General features: G+C 38.7%; 1 protein-coding gene across 5 annotated transcripts in view; it reads left to right on the forward strand.

Annotated features, from left to right (window-relative positions):
• The window catches only part of GHR (growth hormone receptor), a 164,917-nt gene that overhangs the window by 96,243 nt on the left and 45,351 nt on the right, over nt 1–23,323 (forward strand). The window contains exon 2 of one of the 5 annotated variants that reach the window (XM_027709246.1): nt 5,533–5,634. The exons of the other annotated variants lie outside the window; for them this stretch is intronic. The gene's annotated coding sequence lies outside the window, so the exon portion shown is untranslated. The remainder of the gene's footprint in view (nt 1–5,532; nt 5,635–23,323) is intronic. 5 annotated transcript variants of the gene reach the window in all.

Raw genomic sequence — 23,323 nt, forward strand, 5'->3', positions numbered from 1 at the left:
AACTTATTTAACAAAAATTCCCATAAACTCCAGTGGAACTTTCGTGTTGTGTAAGACTGATCTGCCTACGCTTGTTATGATCCAGTTATGTAAAGAAGTGCAACCTAACCTGGTTGTCTCTGTCCTGTTCAGGTCTTCAGAACAAAGACAGTAACAGTTTTCCATAATAACTAATTGTATGCAAATGTGTCACTGCTTCTTCCAGAGCTACAAGAGCAGCTGCAGCCAGATGGCTCTGTAGGCAGGTGCCCTTCCTGACTCCTTAGCCAAAATCCGTGTTAGCAGAACAAGTCAGAGACAGCAGTTTGATGAGTAATTTTTTTAAAAATGGGATGAAAACAGCTTCCACAGCAAACTGCAAATAAACTGGTACGATTTTCAATGAGAATTTCTGACATCTCTCCATTTCTTCTTTTTAAATTTGGCTCCATACTCGCATGTTACTGAATGCAAATTAAACACTTCCAGAGTTGCAAGCCATGTTTCATTAGCCTTTCTACTGTTAGCTTTGAAATATGGTACTAAACCAAAGGGCTATGGCATAGTTGCCTGTAGTCACAACTGTTCTACAGTTTAAAGGTGTAACCATCCTCCTTTGTTCTGATACAGTTCTGTATTTTTTTGGAGTTGCATACTTCAAAATTGTAGATATCTATATTTGCAGGAGCACTGGAGAGACATCAGGGGTGTTACTTCGATGTTAAAGGAGACATTAAGCCGAAATAAAAAATAATTAAAACTCAGATGATCAGTTCTCAGGTGATTCTTCCATAAAATTCATTTTGTTTATTAACAAACAGGTTTGGAGAGAGAAAACATAAGTTTCTGTTTATTTACTTCTATGTGTGTGGCTCTGGTGCTTGTCCTCTGTGTTATCAGGAAGAGAATCTATAAGACTGTCTCCTCCCTTGCTAGTTAAGGCTTTTTCTTTAGGTGTTACCAGATATGATACATATACCAGCTTTTGTTCATTGCCACTACAGAATGGTCAGTAGAACAAAAATAAATGTGTCCTGATTTGATTCTTTCCCCCACTGTGTCTGCATTTTACAATAGATTCACCCAATAGAAAAAATAATCCCTGCCCCAGTGCAGTCTTCTGAACCAACTGATTTCTCTCCCAAGTTTTAAGGGCATATGAGGATTTTATGATCCTTGGCAGATGAGCTGTGGTCCAGATGTGCAGTAAAAATCTGTTATAAACAAAACTTGACCCCAGCGTCATCTTTGTGTGACTTTGCCTATACTGATAAAATAGTAGCTTCCATGAGATTACCTTCAGAACCAAAAAATTAAGAACATTTTTATTGTTTCTGTGCTTAAGTGCAAGGTATAGCACTAAATATATATGTCCTGATTTGTTGCATTATTAAAGCATTGTATGTGTGAAGGGGATAGAGCTTCGTTTGGTGATTTCTAATGACTAACTTGCTTCTAATGCTGTAACACATTTATTCTGAGTAGGGCACGTGCTCAGCTGAGAATGTCAGACAAGAAAGTATAAGTTGAACAGGAATATTTGAGATAACAGCACGAAAGAGCACCCATTTGCTATTCTTGCATGATTTAGGACAGAGTATTAGATGAGAACTGTTCGTTAGATGTTTCGTTCTTTTTTTTTGTCCGTGTGAATGTGCTCATACCTGCAAAAGTCGTTGTGAGCATCCAGCTACACTCAGGTGATGAATCCTGACAATCTTACGGAGCTCTACCCAGCACAGTCTTGCCGAGGCCTTCCTATAAACTTAAATGTCTTCCATACCTGTACCGTATCTGATTCACTGCCAGGGGGACTGGATCTGTGGTGACATGGTTCTCTAAAGAATTCACTTCAGTAGTTGTATTTCAGTCTGTTACAGAACCAGTATAATATAGAGTTGTACATGGGAGGCTTTTGTGTCTTGAAAGTAAATAAAGCTTAGTTTCAGCCTTACAAGAGCCTGTGCTTCAAGCTGGCTCTGTGTCATGGGATTGGATCCATCCTTGACACAGGGTGAAATCCCATACGTGTTTCCTCCTTGTGGGATCGAGGGTGTGAGGCCAGCAGTTGGCCAGGCAACTGCATAACATTTGAGACTAGATACTGGACATTTAATCACCTATTTGCTGTCTCCAGGCTGGTGCCCAGTTCTGCTGAAAGCTTTCCCTTTATTTAGCTTGTTTTTCATGCTCTCCTCTTGCAAAGAGGTTGGATTTCTGGCTCCTTAAACTGAGACTGCAGCTAGCATGAAGTGACAGGGGTGCCCACTGTCTGTGAGGGTGATGCTGAATGTGACCAGGCAGGTCTTTGACGGTAATTCAGAGCTGAGCATTTGCAGCCAGGCTTTCTACCAGGGATGCTGACCCACATGCTGTCCATATCCTCAAGATGCCTGATGTACAATGACAAGGGCAGAACAGAGACAGTGGTAGGAAGAAAATGTAAAGGCCACAATAATAGGAACTAATTTCTAATAGGTGTGTAATTACCACAGGTAAATAGGTTTTGTGCCTTCAGGATTGGAAAGCACAAGACCCATTTTCACAGCTTTTTGTTAAATCAGCAGAATTAGGCTTCTAAGACTTCAGGTTGCTTTGAAGATGGGGAATTGTGTGATTCCGACACTTTAGTTTAATCTAATTCATTAGGTACATGAACAAGAAAGAGTGCTGCTTCATAAATAGATCATCTACATCTGTGCAAAATTAATTGTCATTCATGAAAAAATAAAAGCTTATATTTGTGTATATAAACATAAATTGTGTTTGAGATTTTACATTAATGTACCTGTGATGTTTCAAATACATATCCATAATTCACAGGGGTATTTTGGTTTGCTATACCTGCTGACATCAGAAGTGGTGGAGGGGAATTGCTTCAGACACAGACTGCGATATGTTTAGGAAGCAAAGTAAATGTTGTAATGTTGCCTACTTGTTCCTTTTCTACAACTGAGGAGTGTAGGTCACATAAGGACATAGAGGAATAAACTGGGAATTAGTCACAGTTAATAAAATGATACATAACCTCAAGCAGTTCCAAAATTAATTTCTTCCCAATGAAAAGAAGTGGGAAATGCCTTTTATCATTTTTTATGGTAGATCAAAGTTCATTCCAGACTGTTACAGCTTTGTTAATTCATCCTCTGAAACAGGTTTTGAGAGACATTCATATTTAATGATAGCACAATAAAAATAATTTTGAGTGAAATGCTTTTTTACAATGACAATTTAAAGAGCTACAAGCTTGAATTTATCATTCATTTAATCTGATTTTAAATTTTATTTTATATTTATGTTTTCCCATCACAACTTTTTAAAATTATTTTATGAATCTGTGATGCTCAAATATTCTAACTTTTATGTAAGAAATAGAACTAATTATTTTCTGTTCTGAGATATATCAGATCTAATTTTTATTTCCATCAAAATGTCCTTTTGTTATGCTAGTGTCTGTTGTTGTACTTTCATGTTTTGTGTGCATTACATATTCATATTAAACCATCTAAATATATGTGTGCACTGTGTATCAGTGCTCCAATTACAGAGCTGGAAAGTGAATCCGTAACCCATGCATAGGACTTCAATGTCATTAAAGACACTCCTGAGCAGATGTCTTGGCAAGGATAACAGGGGAGATGCAGGACATCTGCATCATTCTGGAATAGCCAGAAGCTTAAAGAGCTTTATAAAAGCCTTAAGGCCAGGCATCTTATATGTACCCGAGCATCTGTTTTCAGGCAATTAAATCAACTCCATCAGCTGTTCTTTGTTCCATGGATTATTTTCCATGGACTAACTCTCCATTGACTGTTGGGAGCTTGGACACCTAAGGATAGGATTCATCATAGGCATATCCTCTAGGTACTCAAAAATCTAAATAAACTTGCAGATAGCACATCTGTGCCTTTTTAAGTAGAAGCTAGAAGGCAGGCAGAGTATCCTAGGCAGTCTGAGATAGCTACAGATGTTTAGGCAACTGGATTTTGCCCTCCTTGGCATAAAGAGAACTAAACTTAAGTGTCTTCATTTTGAACTGAGCCTCATTCTTACAGTTGCTTTGTCTGAAAATGCATGATTCTGTATGCTTTCTTCTGGGTAGTGTTACAGCCACTACTCAGCCACATGCTGTAGGTCTTCTGCTACTGCGAGGGTGAGGGGGTCTTCTCATTGGATTGACAGGAAAGCTGGATTCTTGCTGTCACCATGAAGTTAAGTAGCAGACTGAAGTCTTCTGTGACATGTGAATGAATTATTAGAATCTGAATAAGCCGAAAGGTGCCTTTGAATGACAGCGTGTTCTCTTCAAGGAGAGGGAAATTTGTCCATCAGTTCATGGAGTCAGGAGGTACCAGGGACCTCATTGCTTGGCTTGAAATATTCAGGAAAAAAAGACCATTAGGTGTGTGGAGTCTTGGCTGTAAACTCAAATTTTATAGATTTCAGACAGTGCAATGACGAGCCATTTCTCAGGTATTCTTTTCTTTTTAATGATAATCAGAAAGACTAGGCATAATTTGCATGTATTAACTATTCTAGTCTTGTTAAGAAGAGGCTAAAGGGCAGAATCTTCCTTAGCTTAAGCTGCAAACTTTCTTGCCTCCTCTTGGTAAATAGTAGTGCCATAATACGGTTGGTAGTCATTCGTTCATGGTGGACATTTTCTCTTCTTAATTCTTGTAATTTGTGCATCTTTGCTATGCCTTTCTCTGTGTTGCCTACTTTCTCAATCGTATGCACTAGGTGTGGAACATAAGTCCAAGCAGAGCTGGCAGTAAAACCCAAAAAGTTCAAAACCATTATCATCTTAGTGCATCCTGGTTTACGTGGGAGGGGGCAGAACTGTCGAGAATGCATGTTTAAAACTTCCACCTGCGCACAAAACCTTTAGAATAATTGCCCTATTTCCAGAAGTTTAAGTGTTTCTGAGCAAGAAATATGTTCCGTTATGTAGAAGAAATTGCTACAGAGACATTCCAAGAGCCAGAATCAGAAAACTTGGCACAGCATAAGTTATACCACTGCAATCTGGCTAAGCCATTTCGGCTGGAGAGAAGATTCATTTTGGCAGAGAGCAAAATAGTATTTCCATCATCACTTTCCATTGGGATTAGGTATGGCTTTGATGACTAGTAGAAAATTCCGAGGGAAGGCCAAGGAAGTGCACTTCTGAGTTACTTTTACTGCTCTTCTTTACTTCCTAGCCAGTAGTATATATTTCAGATAAGCCATTTGTCTGAGCCAATATTGCAGTATCTATGCTCTTTCATGGAAAAGAAAGGATTTCACTTTGTCTGTCTGTATTTTAACAGAAAAGGATTTGGAATTTCTAAGAGTGGAAAACATATGCTGAAAATTAATTGTAGACAGGGTTATATTTTTTAAGAAAACTCAGAAAATAAAAACATTTTCAGGTATTTCAGGCCTGAAGCTGTGTCCCTAAATGTCTGTGTTTAATCTTTTAAGTGAGTAGACCCACTGGTTTAAAGGCTAACCTGGGTGCAGAGACTTTTCTCCTTTGTCTTTTTCTCTAAACCATATCTGTGACTCCAGCATTTACAGAAGAATTTTCAGGCCTTTGAATATCTTCACCCGCAAGCCTGCCAAAAACACTTCATGGACAATCAGCTTCAGTGAGACACCCTGCAAAATAAGGTACATGCCATAGTTTCCCCATCCAGTTCTCTCTGTTATCTTTAATATTCCTGCTATTGTGTGTATTCCCTTCATTGCTCTTTTATTGCCTTCGTATTTTCTTCTCTTTTAAACACAAACTTGCTGATTTGCTGTCCTCTGATTTCTGGGTTTTGAGGCAATTTGCAAGAATTAGCTATTCATCAGTAGTTAGTGCCTGCTGTAGCCAGAAGGAGAGATTAGTCTTTTTCTCTCTCAGCAGCAAACCATGTGATCCCAGCGTACATCTTTGCTCTCCCAAGCGAGCTTACAGCCTGCAGCCAAGCCACTCCCACACACAGTGGTCCTCCTGTGAACCAGAACTGCTCCTTCTTTACCAGGACTGAGCTGCACCCGGAACTGCTGGCTGATGGTGGCCACTTGTGGCTTGCTTTTGGGGGAGTGAGGCCAGTTTGAAACATGAACTTTTGCCCACACATGCAATTAGGTCTGTATATTTAACGAGGAAGATCGGATGATGGAAATGATGCAAAACCATGCATAGCAGTTTGTTACCACTATCTAAGAAGCTAACAAGTGAGCAAATTTCTGGTTATAGTTTTCACTTTCACTTCAGTTTGTATTTTAAATGTAGTTGTGTGTTTCCTGTGAATTAGTGAAACACTGTGTACTGCACTAGCCAAATCACTGCAGTTAATATTAACTGATTCTGCACCAGGGGCGCAGTTAATATTAACTGATTCTGCAGCAGGGGAAGGAAAACTAGCTCAAGCAAATAAACATTAATCTATATTATAAAAGCGTATTACATGAGTTATCATTTCATACAGTGAAGTACACACAGAGCAAATTGCTTTCCATACCACCCATCTGTAACCGGAAAAAGAAAAAGAACTCCTAGTTGCTTTATATTCATAGCACAGAATTAAATGGCCATGAAAAGGGTTAACTTTATCATCTATTTAAACGATGCAGTAATTGTGCAGTAACTTGCACTGCCTGATTTAAAATACAAGAGATTTTTAGAACCAGGAGACTCTTTGCAATGTTGCAGTGTTGCACCTTCTCTTTTCATGCTGTGCTCTTTGAAAGTGACAGTGGGGATCGGACTGGAAGACGAGTTAAAGTGTGACTGGAAGTTGGAGAGCTGTCATTGAACAGACCTAGTTCCTACCAGTATAAAGGAAGGAAGCATTGTGTACATCTCAGCAATATTTTGGGACAACTTGGTGTTCTCTCCAGCTGTTCCAAGGGATCAGAAGTGGAAGAGAAACGTTTTAGGATAGGAGTTCACAAGATGCCATTTTTGAGTTACACAGAGGGACTCTGAAAGCTTTGAACTGGTCACCACCTGCAGCAGAACCAGATGTTTTCAGGGTTGCAGCAGAACTTCCAGCATAGCTGGATAGTTCAGGAACTGAAGCCACCATCTGAAGGGTGCCAAGGTCCAGCCTTGAGGAATTCTTGGTCCAGAGACTCCCCTGGTTGCCTGTTTCCAACCTTGGCAACTCACCCACTCAACTCACGTGGGTACTGGTACTCAGATGATTATGTACTTCTGAGGATGGAAAGAGGAACAAGACTGAGATACTGTTGGCGAGCTTGGTCTTTGTGTGACCCTCCACAACAAGTCTCTTGTCAAGGTTCCCCTTGGGGAATAAAAATACTTGGCATAGTCCGTTTCCCTTCTGTGCTACTGGAGAGATGCCCAGAATGAACTATGGAAGAATGATGCAGTAGGTGAGAGGCAGAGCTGCAAACTATCAGTAAGGACTCTCTAGCTTCTGAATCTGGAATGAGTCCCACTACTTAACAAGATAGAGATTTCTCTACTTTGCCATCTCTGTCCTTTGTAGAAGCATGCTGTAAAATTAAGTAGTAACAGCACTGGTTAGTTTTCTACAGAACATCTAAAAAATTGTCACCCTGGTAGGGATTTTGAAATCTTCTTGCATAATGCAGTGAAGACTCTCTTTTTCTAGAAATACAGAATTTTTTTTTACAGATAATTAAATCTTGATAAAGACTTTTCTGAAGAGCCATGCAAAATGCCAGTCTCATATTTTTCTCATTAGCTGGTCATGGAGATTTTCCTGGGAGTTTCAAACAATGCAACAGGAAATGGTTATACATTGTGTAGCTGGGATTTGTATTGTATCAGCCTTGGCAGCAAAGGAGTGGGATGTAGCAGGCCTGACACCAGTTATGAGGAAGAACTCAAGGAAATTGCATATCTGAAAGTTTGGGCAAAGCAAGTTGGAAGAAACTTGAAAATAACATATGTTGGTAAATACATTGATAAATACACTTAGGAGTCTGTGGAAGTCATGTTTCTTTCACAAGACTGTGTCTACTGACTCAAAAAAAAAAACGTTTCAACACACTCAAGTTGTTCAGTCCCTGCAGTGTGGATTTTGTGAGTCTTTGATACAGCACCGTAGCAAAGGTTTCTTAAAATAATGCCAGGGAATAAAATGGAAGAACTTGTATGGATTAAAAAATTAATCAGAAGGGGGGGGAAGGGAACAAATTATCATCTCCCAAAACAGATACATCCAAGGATATCTTCCTTCTACAAACTGTACAGGCAGAAATTAAATCAAGATCTCTTCTGTTAGGAGAGCTCTGTGGCAGGACAGGATGAAAACCAGTGCAGTTCTGTATGGTGCCAGGGGAATGAAGGAGGAGGATGTGAGTGGGGGCTGCTGGAGCCCTGCAGCTGTGTGTACAAATGCCTGGCACTACACTGATGGAATGATGGAGTGAGGTCTCCCTTGGGAATTATGAAAGATTCACCCAGACCAAGAAGTGTGTCTTCTGTGGTCAGTCCCAAGCTGTTACCCTGAGCATATTCAGAGAAACATGCTGAAAGGAAATGTTTATCTTGTATTTGGTATGGGATTTTATTTGTTTTTTACCCTTCTAGAAATGTATAGTCTTGGCTTTAGGGCTGGCACAGAAATGTAAGAAGCAAATTTGAAAACTCACTTGGATCAAGAGTTTATCCTTGAATCCCTATCTGCTAGACCCCTTTGTTTTTCAGTTTGTAAAGACAAAATAAACAGAACGATTATGTGCCTGATGGGCAAACACCATGTGTCATGTTACTTTTAAAAGACACTTAGTGTTTGCCACCCATGCCTACAGTGAAACAGGAAAAACAGATAATGTTTAATAAATATGAAATCTTCAACAAGAACTTGTAGAATTAAAATAATGTCATTATGCCCAGTGAATTTGTGTTTGGTCACTTTATCACTGAAACGCAGAACAAAGAATAATGGGATAATTTGACTTCGAACAGGAAATTGCAAGTGTTAGGGAAGCAAATGTAGGTAATAACTATAACTGTTAACGTGGTCTATTTATTATTTGCTGTAATGATAAAATAGTTAATAGTCAATATAATTACTCCAATGAAAATGCTGATGTCAACTATAGTTACTGTTGTATAGGTTTTAATTCAAACCATCTGTTTTAATCCACTTGTATGGGTTGATCATTTCTTGCAGTGAAGTGTTTTTCTGGAAGTTGAAAGTATTTATTAAAGGAATGGAAATTATTAGTGGTTCATGGTTTGGCAAGGAAAAGAAATGCCTTTTCAAGTTCTTGGTGTCTATTTTAGAGGGCTTCTACACCAGAAATGTTTGAGGGTGAAGCATAACACAGAAGTATTTTCTGTCATAGTCTATGTGTTGATATTTGGGGTTCATCCCAGTGAGGTGTTTGGAAGTATAAGTCACTGGTCTGATTATTCTCCACAACTTAATTAAGTCCATTTATTTCATAGGGCAAAGGAAATATGAGTGGTTTATTAAAAAGGAGATGTAAAACACTGGAGAAAAATGAGAAGAAATGCTGGCATAAACATGTACATAATGTGTACATGAACAACATAATTTATTTTCTAGTGAACTGTTTTGTTCTCCAGTGTATTTTTCAGTGAATTTGTAGGGGATGTTTGGTCTTGCTGACTAATTGAGTTAGCTCTGACTGTAACTGCCTTGTCTGAAATTTCCCTGCTATCCAAGTATTTCTCCACCTAGCTCCAGAGCTTAGCTCTTCATGCTGTGAAGATCTATCAAGCCACTTCAGAGATAAAAAAAGCAGCATCTAGGGCAGCTCCACAAGTACTGAAATGGGTGTGAGATCAATAATTTTTCATCTCTCCTTTCTGATTCCATAGCATTTGCAAAATAGGGAGCTGTAGAAGTGAAACAGAAAAATTAAAGTCTTGCCATACTTCACAGAGGTAGAAGGCAAGAGTTCACTCTTGAAACAATGCGCCGAGAGCTCTTCAGGCTATGCAGCTGTCACAGCTGAGTCTGTTTAACCTCTCATTCCTGGCCAAGCCAGTTAAGTAGAGTTCCATCCTTATCTACAAAAATACTTGCAATCCTATTGCAAGAGCCCTCCTTACAGAGACTTCATGTTAAGAGATGTAACAGAGACAAAACCATCAGAATTTCATGTCATTGCCCAAAACACCCAGCTGCTGTTATGTTTATTACTTTTCCAAGACTGCGAACACTGTTCATAGTTTAAAGTAGATTTTTCTCTGAGTTGTCCTTTCTTTCGTCCTTAAGTCAAGAAACATTTGTTTTTGACCAGGAGGAACATGCATTACAGAATCTGGCATGTTTGTTGCGGTGCAATCTTGTGAATGTTTTGTTGTGATAAGTGAGTGACAGCTTCCAGTTAGTGTTCTGCAGGAGGTGAGGGTTTCTTTCCAGAACTTCTGACCATCTCAAAATAACAATCTTATCCCCGCAGTACAGTAGGGCTGGCATTCTACTACACCAGTTTATCTAACTAATAGTCTTAAGTAACAGTTCTAGTTACAGCAAAGACTGTGCAAGGATTACATCTATCAGAGTCAGCGTTTGGTCTGGTGTTGTCCAGCATTATAACAGAAGACATGATCGTAAATTATTGTTAAATGCTGTTTTTCAGTTATGAGAGCTTGTTACCACTGGAATTCAACACATTTTTTCTTCCAATTTGTTAAACCAAAAAGCACATTCTTTTCTTAAGCAAATGAGGCTCTATTTTATTCTAGTTTAGAGATGTGTCAACAGTTAAAGCCTTGCTATTTAATTTCATTATATCCCCTTAAAATCCCTCAAGAAATGCGTTATGGCCATGTCAGTTCATGTCTCAGCAACTTGCAAAGATGTGTAAAATACAATTAACATTTCCAGTAATCCCAAGGTACCTATATGTAAGCACTGGCTTTCTAGAAACAGCATTGCTTTTCCCAACTAAAGGAAAACAGAATATTAGACTTAGTATGTGGCTCTTTGCCCTCTTTAAGAATGGAACTGGGGACTGATAAAAATAATATATGGCTTACATTAGCAGGACTCCTGGATCTAAAGTGAAGTGGTCTCTCTGTGCTGTCCTACTTGCTTGTGGGAATCCCATCATGCATTCCATTGTAGCTTATGAAAGCTGCTGTAGTCTTCTGACAAATTACTTTTAGAAAAGCCTTGAATCCATCATATCTTTACTAGAGGTAAGTTGCCCCTGACTTCTTATATATGTGGGAAGTATCACAGCATTTCCTGGTTGGTAAGGCACTGTAGCATTTAAATGTAGCATGTTAGAAAGGTGTGATTTTTACAAAAATGCATAAAACTGAAACTTGCTTCCTTCTAATCAGGGCAAGGCCTAGATCTTAAATAAGGAATCTTTTCTGTATTTGAGATGACTACAGGATGGATGTGTCCCTGGGAAGTTCAGAGCTGACATACTCAAATCCTTGCAGCCCAGTCTATGGGATATGCGGAGCTGTCCTGAGTTCTTAGGTGTTTATTTCAGTGCTAAGGTGTGAGTGAGATGGGGGGGTTGTTACTTTGTTGGGGTTTTTAACTATTTTTAAGTGGTTCTCACATGATTGATGTGAAATTACCATTTTCATAACATGCCCCATTTACCCGAATTGTCAATAGCAGATATACCTGTCATGGGTCTCAGCAGAAAGCCAAAGGAGTGGCAATAACCTGAGCCTTTCAAACAAGGCTGAGACATGTTGACAGGAATGGGTGAGGTTCCAAAGCCACTTACTTGTTCTAAAGAAGGCAAAATCCCCGTAACTGCAGGAAGAGTAGTAGTTCTGTAATAATGACATTGGTCTGAAACAAGATTTCAGCATCTGGCTGTGCCACAGAAATTCCTCAGTGTCCTTGGAAAATTGATTAATATCTGTATCCCAGCTCCCTAGCTGTAAAGTGAGAAGGCACTTGAAGGATGAACTCCTTAATCGGTTTGATCAGATATTATGGTGATGAAATTGCTGAGGTTGTGCAAAATCCTCTGTCAACAGCATTGCATTTATTGTGCAGAGCAAAATGATAGAAAATTGTATTTCCTCTTCCAGTGCTCATAGAGCTGGCAGGCTGTCTCCTCCACCAAGGCAGGGAAAGGTGGCTGTGTGCTTGTCAGGAGGTAAGGGACACCACCCGCAAGCAGAGAAAGCACTGAAGTGTCCTCCAGTGAGTATTTGTTTTCTGCATAAATCTGCATACTTGCAGAAACTATGCTTTTCTTCAACAAGCAAGGACTTGTGCTAGTGTGGGCCCATAACTAATTGTTGCCATGGGAAACTCTGAAATGGCCACCCACACTTTTATATCTGAATGGAGCTTGTGTTCAGACATACTGTTCCATCTGTGTGTCAGCATATGCACATTAGTGCGTGTGTGTTTCTTCCCTAGTGTAGCATGGTCAAGTTGAATTATGAAAGGTTGCCTTTCATGTTAAGGATTCTGGAAACATCAGCAGCACCTGGAACATTGTGTCTGTGGGGCTGCTCCAGTGCTGAGATGCCCTTAGTGCCACTTGGTGTTCCTTCAGTTCAGTGGTGTGCTCAGAGCCAACAGAAAGGCACAACCAGTCCTAAAAAATTATTTTCACTTTTCTTTCTTTAGTTGTTGCCCATGTCACCCCACAGCCTTTCTTCCCACAGAATAATGTGATCCAAACATAAAAATGGAAATTCTGGAGCATTTCAAAGAAGAAAGTATTTTATTTTGAATTACGAACCCATTTCCCCCCTTTTTTGTAGTCAGAAAAAATTGCATTGTCCTGTGGGAAGTTTTCTAAAATATTTGTGTTGTGATACGTACATCTGACTTGGAAAATTTCAGCTGAGATGACTGAAGTTGGGAAAGCTGTAAGTGACCCAGATGTCCTTGGTGTCAGGTAGTGACCAAGGTGTCTCTGCTGGGACAGGAGAAAGCACTGTCACTGGTCCATGGTTTCTGCTAACTGGCAGATGCTTGTGAAAGGTACTTGTGCAAGCAGGTGCTCACATCAGTTCTAGATACACTCTCTGACAGGTTAAATTTGACTTATTTTTAAGCTGCTTAATTTCTGAAAGCTTTTAGATCTGCTACTAAAGCCAAACTTCTTGCTTGGCTCTTGCGGAGTTAGAGAACCAGTAAGGTCAAGAAATGTAACTGTTTCTCTATTAGACTATCAGCAGAGCAAGGCCTTCTCTCAGTGTACCATTGGCCTTTCAAAGCAGATCTGTGTGAAGCACATTGAAACATATTGATGACATGTTGTGGAAAAGGCTACATTGTCACTGACTGAGCTGCATATTTGCTTTGGACTGTGAATTTGGCACTAAGTGAGTGCAATGCTTGGCTCCCTCCCTTCCTTCAAAACAGTCTAACCTGCCAATTCCGTCTGCATGCTCAAATACTGACTGAATTAATATAAATTTTAATTATAGCATCTTTTAAGACAACAACTTGTTCTTGTCTAGCACTTTTGTGTTGTGTGTGAGCACCTTTAGCACCAGAAGGTCCTTTCCAAATAAAGAATGAGCTGCAGGTGTCACAGGAGCATGGGCTTTAGGGATCCCCTAACTGTGTGACTTTGCATAATTTATTAGGTTGTTCCCTTGCTTTCCTTACTTTTTTTTGTTTTGAAGGGTTTTTTTAAGTCTGGATAAATGGAGACTACACATATTATGAATTTAATTTTATTATTATAAATTTAATTATTATTATGGTTTATTATGATACTACAGATAACTACAGGTGACTAGATACTTAGTGGGATTTTTAGATGTGATGTACACCAAATTGTCATACTGTTTGTATGCTTGTATTTCCTTAAACCTCAATTTTGCTTTAAACTGGGAGAGCTCACATCCAACTATAATCCTTTACCTATCAGTATAGATGTAAATACTAATAATATTTACTTCAACCAGGACATTGAGGTGCTGGAGTGAGTTCAGAGAAGGGCAGTGAAGCTGGTGAAGGATCTGGAGCACATGTCCTATGAGGAGGGCTGAGGGAGCTGGGGGTGTTTAACCTGGAGAAGAGGAGGCTCAGAGGAGACCTTATTGCTCTCTAAAACCACCTGAAAGGTGAGGGTCGGCCTCTTCTCCCAGGCAACCAGTGACAGTACAAGAGGACATGGCCTCAGGCTGTGCCAGGGAGGTTTAGGTTGGACATTAGGAAGAATTTCTTCACAGAAATGGTGATTAGACATTGAAATGGGCTGCCCAGGGAGGTGGTGGAGTCACCGTCCCTGGAGGTGTCTGAGGAAATACTGGATGTGGCACTTAGTGCCTTGGTCTAGTTGATGTGGTGATGTTTGGCCTTAGTTTTGTCTCGATGATATCCGACATCTTTTCCAACCTAGTGGATGGATTCTGTGAATCTGTAATATTGGAAGTGAGAGTAGCAAATTAAACATCTCTGCATGTAGCTGCCTGACACCCATTATCTTGTTTTCCTAGTCTTGAGTAATTTACTAATGAAGAAAAAACATTACAAAAACCATATGTATATAGATCATGTTTCATAGAAGTTTTACTATTTTTTCATGGTCTTAAAGAATTTTAAGAATCAGTTAAATTGAATTGCTTAAATGAGGCAGAAAACAGTTCAAGCTACAAAAGATTTTAATGATTCTAGAAAGTATCTTTCTTAGTGAAATATCAATATGGAAGCTTTAAAAGAAGAATTTTAATTGTTTTTCCACCCTCAAGGTAGCTTGTCTAAGGTGTTATCTGTATTTTTGATGAATTGCTATAATATTTTGTTTGTGCTATTTGGATCACTTTAAACATTTTTATAGATCTCCAAGTAGATAAATCTCTGGTTTCAATTTCTTGAAATACAATTACAGATATTTGTCATATTATAATTGTAGTTATAGAATGATGGGTACAATGGAAGTTTCTAAATTATTTCATTTTTCTTTCTCTTTGTAAAGTAACGTATTGAAGAAGATGGATCTTTAGAAATGTGGTTTATTTTAAAGCATAAAACATAATACGTAAGAACATATTCTAGAAGTCATATTTAACCCTTTTGCCAAACTTACCTTTTGAAAAATGAAGAAAATTTTGTAATTAACCAGTCTTTTTTAATAACTGAGAAAATTTTACTTTGTTGTTTTCTTAACAAAAATTCTGCAATTTAACGTGTTTGCAAAATAGTTGTTTAGATTTTTTTTTGTAGTGTGTTCTGATTTTTTTCCCCATCCATTACTGTGAACTTTAGTCATGTTGAGCTTAGCCCAAAGGTTTTCTGTGTTCCAGCTTTTAAGCTGCCTAACCTGTGTAAATACATTAAGGCTGTTCTAAACCATTAAAAACAAGAGGAGATAGATGTGTGCAAAGTTCAAATGTGTTCTGCTGGCTTTTATCATCAGTGTGAATCATATGGCAATTTAGATGCTTAAAATAGTTCGTTGTTCATAAAACAAAATACAGCAAATGAAATCTGTCTAGAGGAGACAGAAATATGTATTGGGAATTTCAGTCCAGTGTTGTGGGAGGTTTCTTACTGTAAGAGACTTTTTTTTCCATTTGTATGTTTTTGTTTTTATTTCAAATTATTTTGGTGTACTTGAAATGGTGTAGTTGAAACCTGTGGAAACTGAAATCCTTCTTTCATCCTCAAAAATGAAATAGTATGAGAAGTCTAAAATGCTTGCTTCCAGGACAGTGTTGGATCACAACTGTGTCATGCACTAGGACTCAGTCTTCCTGCTGAATTAGTTTCTCTCCTCTTTCTGTTATTTTCTGAGGTCCCCAACCTAATTTAACATTTCATACAGAATCAGCAAATAAAAATGTTCAGAAAACTTATAAAGCCTAAAAAATTACATTTTTGGGTAGATACAGAGCGTTGTGTCTGAAAAGTCCTTTACATAAGGTAAGCACTACAAAGCAACAGCCAAAACATCACTGTGTCACCAGTGTGATTCTCATACTGAATCCAAAACACAGGACTATACCAGCTACTAGGAAGAGAGTTAACTCTATCCCAGCTGACACCAGGACACAGCTCTTCCTTAAAGCCAGCAGGCACAGTGTGCCAAACCAGCAAAGTGTTGGGGAGTACATCAGTTCAGGAAAGTATAGAAAATCTAGTTGGTTCATTGTGGTTGACTGGAATTTGTTTTCATCTTGAATTATCATTAGTGTGCAGACATAAAACAGTAGATACTTATAAAGCAAGCATAGTAATAGGGAGACCATTCACATCTGTGTAAGGAAAAGCTAATCCCATAGAGGTATAAGGGAAGCAGTACTTGCATGTACAGGCGGGCTAGGAAACAGAGGGCAGGAGTCGGTGAGGTGAGATCTGTGCTGGATCTGTTCTTTTTACATGTTCATAAGCAATTCTGCAAAGGAGGCGAATATTGAAGTTTGAACAAGAAGTTTGACAATGCCCCACTAAACCATGATGGGCCAGCTAAAGAGCCGCAGAAAGTCTTTACAAGGCAAATGCCTGGGTAATAAGTCAGCAAATGATAGTCAGTGTAGATTAATGTAGAATGAGGCTTGTAGTCAAAATACAACCCTAATGTGACACAATAAATTCATGCGCTGCGAACATGATGACTCAGAGATGGGATTTTGCTGTTGTGACAGTCTGTCCCCAAGGAGGTCAGCTCACTGCTCATCCCAGCTCTGCTCCTCCCCACACCAAAAACATGCAGCAGAGCTGGAAAAATTAAGAGGAGGCCAATAAGGATAGCAAAGCTCTGGAACAGATTCTGTGAAGGTCTTCCTTGATGTGGCCTTTCCCAAGCTGTTACTCTTCAGACGCTCCTTTAATTGATGTCCTGGAATGAAGAACCAAGAGCCTCTATGATAAAAGTGTCTCTCACTTATGCTCACTCAGACCAGCTCTGGTGCTGTGTGCAGACACTACCTGATGGCAGCACACAGGTTCCCTGGAGGGAAGAAGCCCACTGGCATAACTAATTTTACACTGTGTCCCACAGTCTGCAGAATAGTGAAACTAATCCTGGTGGGTTCTAGTCCCCTTTATACTAATTATTACATCTGATACAAGCTTTCTGGAGAAACATGGTCAAAAAGAGTTGATTGAGACAAGTACTACACAGCCAGTTTTTTTAAAGAAAACAATAAAAGAGTGAGACTCTCAAAAGTCTTACTTTTCCGTAGTTGTTTTGTCTGCAAAGCTTAAGCTAGAGTTTAAAAACATTGTGCCCAAATGAAAGGTCAGTTATTGAGCAGGAGTAATAGAAATGTAGTAGAGAATTAGGGTAGCTCCTGTTTAGGGATATCCTTCTCCATTCTGGTATTTGTGCTATTTCCACAGAAAATACTGGAAATTGTCAAGTCCGTAGTCACCTTGAGGGAGTCCTTGGCTGCTCTTCTGCTCTTGGTATGAAATGAGTACTATTCCAGTTAGAGTAAAAAAAACAAAACAAAAACAAACAGGGGAAAAGAACACAAGAAGAAAAATTTCAGAACATTTCAGAACAAGGATGGGCAGCACTCAGTGTCTCTTCTCATAGTTCCTTCTGCAGCCAGGTTTTTCCAGCTGAAGAGGCTTAATTCCTCCTCAGGAACTGCAGCCACATCCAAGAACACACACTCTTGGCAGTGAAGTGGTCCCATCTGATGAAGCAGGAGAACTGAAAATAGCTTTTCTAAGGGAAGAACTTCAGGCATGGCTATCTAATGTTGTTCGGTTTTAGTGTATTTATTTTTTGTGATTAGAGAACTGGAGGATAAGGGTGGGGTTTTGTGCTGGTTTTTTTCTTTCCCCTCAAAAATAAGCAGCTGAACAGTTTACCCACAAAGATAAAACAGAACACAGTGAATTGTATCAAACCTGCTGCTGTTACTTATGAAATCCGAATTCCCTCTCTGTCCTTTTGAATTATGTTGAAGAAAATTCAGTCATTGAAATCGATGTTCAGTCTTTGTTTTATACTGTTTTCTAATTGCAGTTGGCTTATTCTCCAGTTTTCTTATATAGATTAGAGGCCAAGAGGTACAGCTAACCATGATATTCGATAAATAGATCAGTCAAACCTTAGCACATTTGGTGAAAAAAATAAAACAAAATTGCAGGGTTTGGATCACTACATTGCTCTAACAGGACAAGCTGTTTTCAAGTAATTGTTAGCAGTGCCTGTTAATTTAAAGCAATCTCACCAGCCACTGCTGTGGGGGGATTATGACTTTGTTGCCCATCCGAGGCAAGACACAATGTAATTTAAAAACAAACAAAAACCCCACCCTAGCCTATACTAGTGATACAATGTGATTTAAAATAAGTGAAATAGTTTAGTAGTAGTCATATTAGTAGTATAGTATGTTGTAATAAATGATACTTAAAAATCTCTCCATGTCTCCATATGCAGTGTGGACTTGGTAGCAGAACCATACACAGATAAAAATGACCACAGTATGTGCTTCTTATAGAGGACCTTGCATTTGAGAATATCAAAATACTTAATAAATATTTAATATAGAATCACAACAGGTTTCATGAGTATTATTTTCATTTAACTGCTGAGGGAAACAGCAATATAGAGAAACAGTGATTTTCCAGAAGTCTTAAGGGAGATGTGATGGTTGAAAAAGTGCTGACCTGGCAGAGAAAAAAACTAAAATCCTGATGGAGAGCCAGATTTCCCATTTCACTGGTTTTTGCATTTTTCTATTATATTAGCAATAAAGAAGATTTTTTTAAAATATGTGCTATACTGATAGATTATAATCCAGTAATACAGAGAACAAATGGTTTTGACTTTTAGTTACTGGAAGACCAGTAGATCCTTGTGTATGCAAGTTAAATCCAGTGTTTTGGGAAGGGGTGGAAGAAAATTTCTATTTCTTCTTGTTTTGTGTTTTACATCATTTCAGATACTATTCCCCTCACTGAAAGAATGAAGTAGAGAGATTTTAGTTGTAATGTTGGTAACACTCTTTAGTGTTTATTACTTTTAGTCCACTGAGATAAAAAATTCCTGGCAAGTAACATATTGACATTTTCACTTATTTACCAGAGGTAATTTATGAGAATACTTTGGATTTTTTGAAACAGAGAGTTGTGTTTGTAGAATGATATAAAGGATATCTGAAACCTGAAAAATATATGCAAAATGTGCAAAGAAAAAAGTGTTACAGATGATGCTGTTTAGCAATGGTGAATTTATATCTCTGCCCATGCTCACAACATGCTTCTTGAAAGATTGTTCCATGCCACGTAAGAGAGGAGAAAACATAAAAAGAGAAGAGGTGGATGTTGATGGGTGAGATTAAAAACTTAGCCATACAGTAGACCACCCTATCAAGAACATTACAAGTGGGTCCAGAGAGGAGATTGTTTTCCCCCTTTTCCGTGCTGTATTGGGTTTTCTTATTACGTGAGACATCCCAGCAGATGACAACAACAGACCAGGATCCAGTGGATGGCCACCACATAGAGGGACAACTGGAACACTTGGTGTACAGAAGGCTGTAGAAACAGGGCTTGTTTAGCCTGAAGAAGATGGGTCAGGTTTCAGTTTTCTGTGCTCATCAGTACAGCAAGGGAAGTTACATGTAAGGGGGAGACAGTTTCTTCTCTGAAGTACACACAGAAAAACAAGGCACAGAAGTCATGAGCTGCAACAGCAAACATCCCCTTGGACCTAAGGAGAGGATTATTCCCTGTCAGGTGGCTAAGCATTGGAGTGTATTAGAGAGGCTGCAGGAACCATCAACATGGGAAGAGATTTCCTACTTAAATTATTATCTGGTTTTGTGGTCCCAGACGGGCTGAGATGGTGGATGGTAAGAGGCAACCTCAGTTGAGGACCTGATACCCAACCATTTCATAAACAGAGAGCAAACCCTGTTGAAGGTTGTGTGTAGATATGTCCACCCAGGTTGCGATACTTTTAGTAATTGTAATGATAATTACACCATTTGATATGTATTAGATTGAAAGGTAGGAACAGAATTATTTGTATTCTGAGTGAACAACACTCAGAGTTTGATGATTTTCAATTGCATTTGTATTTAAATACTTGTAGGAGTAGATTTTCACCTTTTTCTGCAGTTTACAGTCCTATGCAGGTAATTTATTAATCTCTGACAGAACACTTACATTTCAAAGGATTGAGTATGACTGTTGGAACCTAATTTTATTCTGTAAGGAGCTGAGAACCCTTTGCACCCAACAACACTCAAAATTAAAGGCACTTCTTGGATTTATTTTACTTCATGTGAGCAAATTTCCAGCATTGTTGAGTGGTTAAGAGAAGCTAACACTGAAAATGGTGAGCTGTGCTGAAGGACAGATCTGCCAGATCCATGGTTCTGACCATTCACTGAGAAAAACATGAAAGAGCAAACAAAGAAAATACTGGAAGACCAGAGCAATTAAAAATTGTGAACTGAGTATGATACTTTCTGAAAAAATGAGGGATAAATGAAGAAGACTGACACTGCTATTCACTGCATTTGAATGCAGAATGGGTTCAAAGAAAAAGTATTTTAAATTTTTTTCTTTTCTAGTGGAATAAAGGAATTTGTAGTAGCTGTAAACTGTTGTTTATTTTTAACAACGTGTTGTTTATTTTTAGCAATGTGACAACAAGGCAGGCAATATTTTTATTGATGAGTATCTGAAGCTCTATATATGAGCTTTATACATACCACAGTCAGCATAGGAACCCATTCCTACGCTTTTGAAATTTGGTTGCAAGACATAAATGGATTAATGCTTTGAGTTAGGTTGCCTCCTGAAATAAGCAACCAAGTTCAGGGCTGGGAAATAGTAAGTTTCTCATCAATGCTGAGTGTGCAGTTTGACCTTCCTGTCTGCTCTCACAAGCTGGACAGTCTTGTTTATGCTTTGGGAAGGATTAAGGATCTTTATTAAGATGATTCTCTAAATAGTAGACATAGTCCACTCTCAAAACAAATAATGGCTGGACTCCATCTGGCTCATGATGCTTTGGCCTGATCGTATGAGTAGATGCAACTGGAATCTACATGTCGTATTTTCATGGAAATGGGAGATTTTTTGTTCTGTATCAGAATAGTGAGCTTTAGCTCTCTGCATGTTGTCACTAATTGTTGGTTTATAACAATCATTTTGGACACGATAAGCTGTTCCAATTGTCAGTAGGACTTACAGTTCTCATAATCAGGGCCTTTCCTTCTTAATGAGTGGCACCGTTTTTTACTGACAGAAGCACAAGCATTTAAAACAATGTTTTCCAGATTTGTTTTCTTTTGTGCGGAATAATAAGAGGTTCTAGGGAGACAGAAAGATTTAGTGTTGGAAATGATCATGGTGAGTTTAAAGATGCACAACTATGCCTTTCCTAGTCTTGCTGCCAGATGTCTGAGAAGCCTATTTCTAAATGTTATGATGAAAAGCCTGCAGTGAATACATTGTTCTGCAAATATCCATTTTCTAGCTTGGTTGTGAACCGTGTAAAGCTCTTTGGAATAAGACAAAAAGAACAATGTATGGCAAGTCAGGAAAAATTAAACATCATTCGTCCACTAGATGGAAACAGAAGCAGCAAGTGTGTATATGCATGTTTTAACCGTATGTTTTTGTGTATTCAACTGAATGTTTTAATCTCTTGTCTTCACATGAGAGAGAGTAAATAAAGTAATTTTTAGTATTGCAGTTCAAGTCAAGAATGAACTGGACAGCAGAATATGGCTGAAGTGGACTAAAAATGCATAAAAGGGCTGAAGTAAGAAGGGGAGGGATAAGAATAACACTATGAGGAAAATGAAAAACAGGGACACTAAAAAGGCTGTATAAAATTAAAGCTGCATAATGTTAGCTTATCAAGAGGAGCAGAGTCTGTCAGAGTCTGCAAGATTGGTTGTTTTTATTTTCTTTAGAGTTTACCCATTTTTTGTTCCTTTGCGGCAGCAGGAAAGAAATTATCTTGAGTCTTCCAATGTGTAAGGAGTGATTTTCTATGAGGAAGCCTTGGTTCTGAAAAGCCCTAGAAGTTCTTACCACATCTCCAGATATTACTGTTTTCATCCAAAGTTGAATTTCTGAATCCCATATTATTAAACTGAAGAACCACAGCCTTCTTAGTTAACAGTTAAACAGCTGTTCTGCATGGTCCCTCTTGAGTCATCACAGAGTAATTTCAGTCGGAAGAAAACTCTTCTCTAGTCCAACGGCCTGCTGAAAGCCGGGCTGAGTTTGAAGTTGATCAGGTTGGTCAGAGCTTTGTCAAGTTTTCAGTGTCTCCAGCAACGGAGTCTCCACAAACTCTCTGGCAAACCTATTCCTATCCTTGACTGCTGTCACTGTGGGGGAGAAAAAAAACGATTTTTATGTCTAACCAGAATTTCCCTTACAGCAATTTCTGTTGCCTCCACCAGTTCCAAAACTCTCCTGGTCTCCACAGTTGAAGCTGCTGAGACTTTGACATCCTCTGCCAGGTCTTCCTTGACTGCAGGTCCTGCAAAACATTTCCTTCATTCTCATCATTTGCTTCCTTCTTCTTTACTGAAGACACTGTCCTGCCCAGTGTCTTCAGTGAAAAATTGTCATCGAGAGACTCGATTTACCTGGATTTCAAAAGTAAATAGGGAAATTTTAGACAAATGTAGCAAGAGAGCTTAGAAGATAGATTGACTGTAACACAGGTATGACGAGCATGCTTCAACTGTGATTCGGCTAATCCTACAGTAGATGTCCATCAAATGTTATGTGATGTTACGTTTCTCTCCAATGATTGTAAAGGATGCTGACTATGCTGTATGCATCATGGGTATCTAAAATTGAATTAAATGAATTTCACATTTGCTAACTGTTACATAGAGGACCATATCTTCATGTTACTTGTGGCTATTGAAATCTTGCAAGACAATATGTTAGTTGCCATATTCTGAAGAACCTGTCCTATAGGGGAATGTTGTTGTGGCAACAGCACCATACTTACCATTTCACATTGACAAGACTGTACTTTAATTTACTACAATACTTTCATTAGTACTAAATATCCTGTTCCTTTGCTCCAAAATGTTTGCAAAGCCTTTTAAATTGATGTAGGCTAAAAGGACTTTCTTGTCTGCTCTGCATATTTCCTGACAAGTTGATAATTTTGTCTGCTGTTTCTGTTCCACAGTGTCATATTACAGTTTTTGTCTGGATTAGACAGTATGAATTTGTTGTTCAGTCTGTGAAAGCCTAGGCAGAGTTTTAACAACTGTTGATGGAAAAGGTCCATCATGGACAGGTATGTAGAAAAATGCCAGTTTGACTGGGAGTTGAAAGGAAAGCAAAATAAATAATTTTCCAGCATCCTGGGGAGAAACCTAAATCTGCACAGATACACCGGCCTTCTGTAGAGGGTTCACAGGCTCTTTTCTTTCTGTTTTGCCATGCATAAAAAATAATGGAAATGGAGCGAAGAAGTGTTTCTAACTTGCAGGCTT

This window comes from Neopelma chrysocephalum, unplaced genomic scaffold (genome assembly GCF_003984885.1).
Source record: "Neopelma chrysocephalum unplaced genomic scaffold, ASM398488v2 Primary Assembly neopelma1_96710, whole genome shotgun sequence".
Classification (NCBI taxonomy): domain Eukaryota; kingdom Metazoa; phylum Chordata; class Aves; order Passeriformes; family Pipridae; genus Neopelma; species Neopelma chrysocephalum.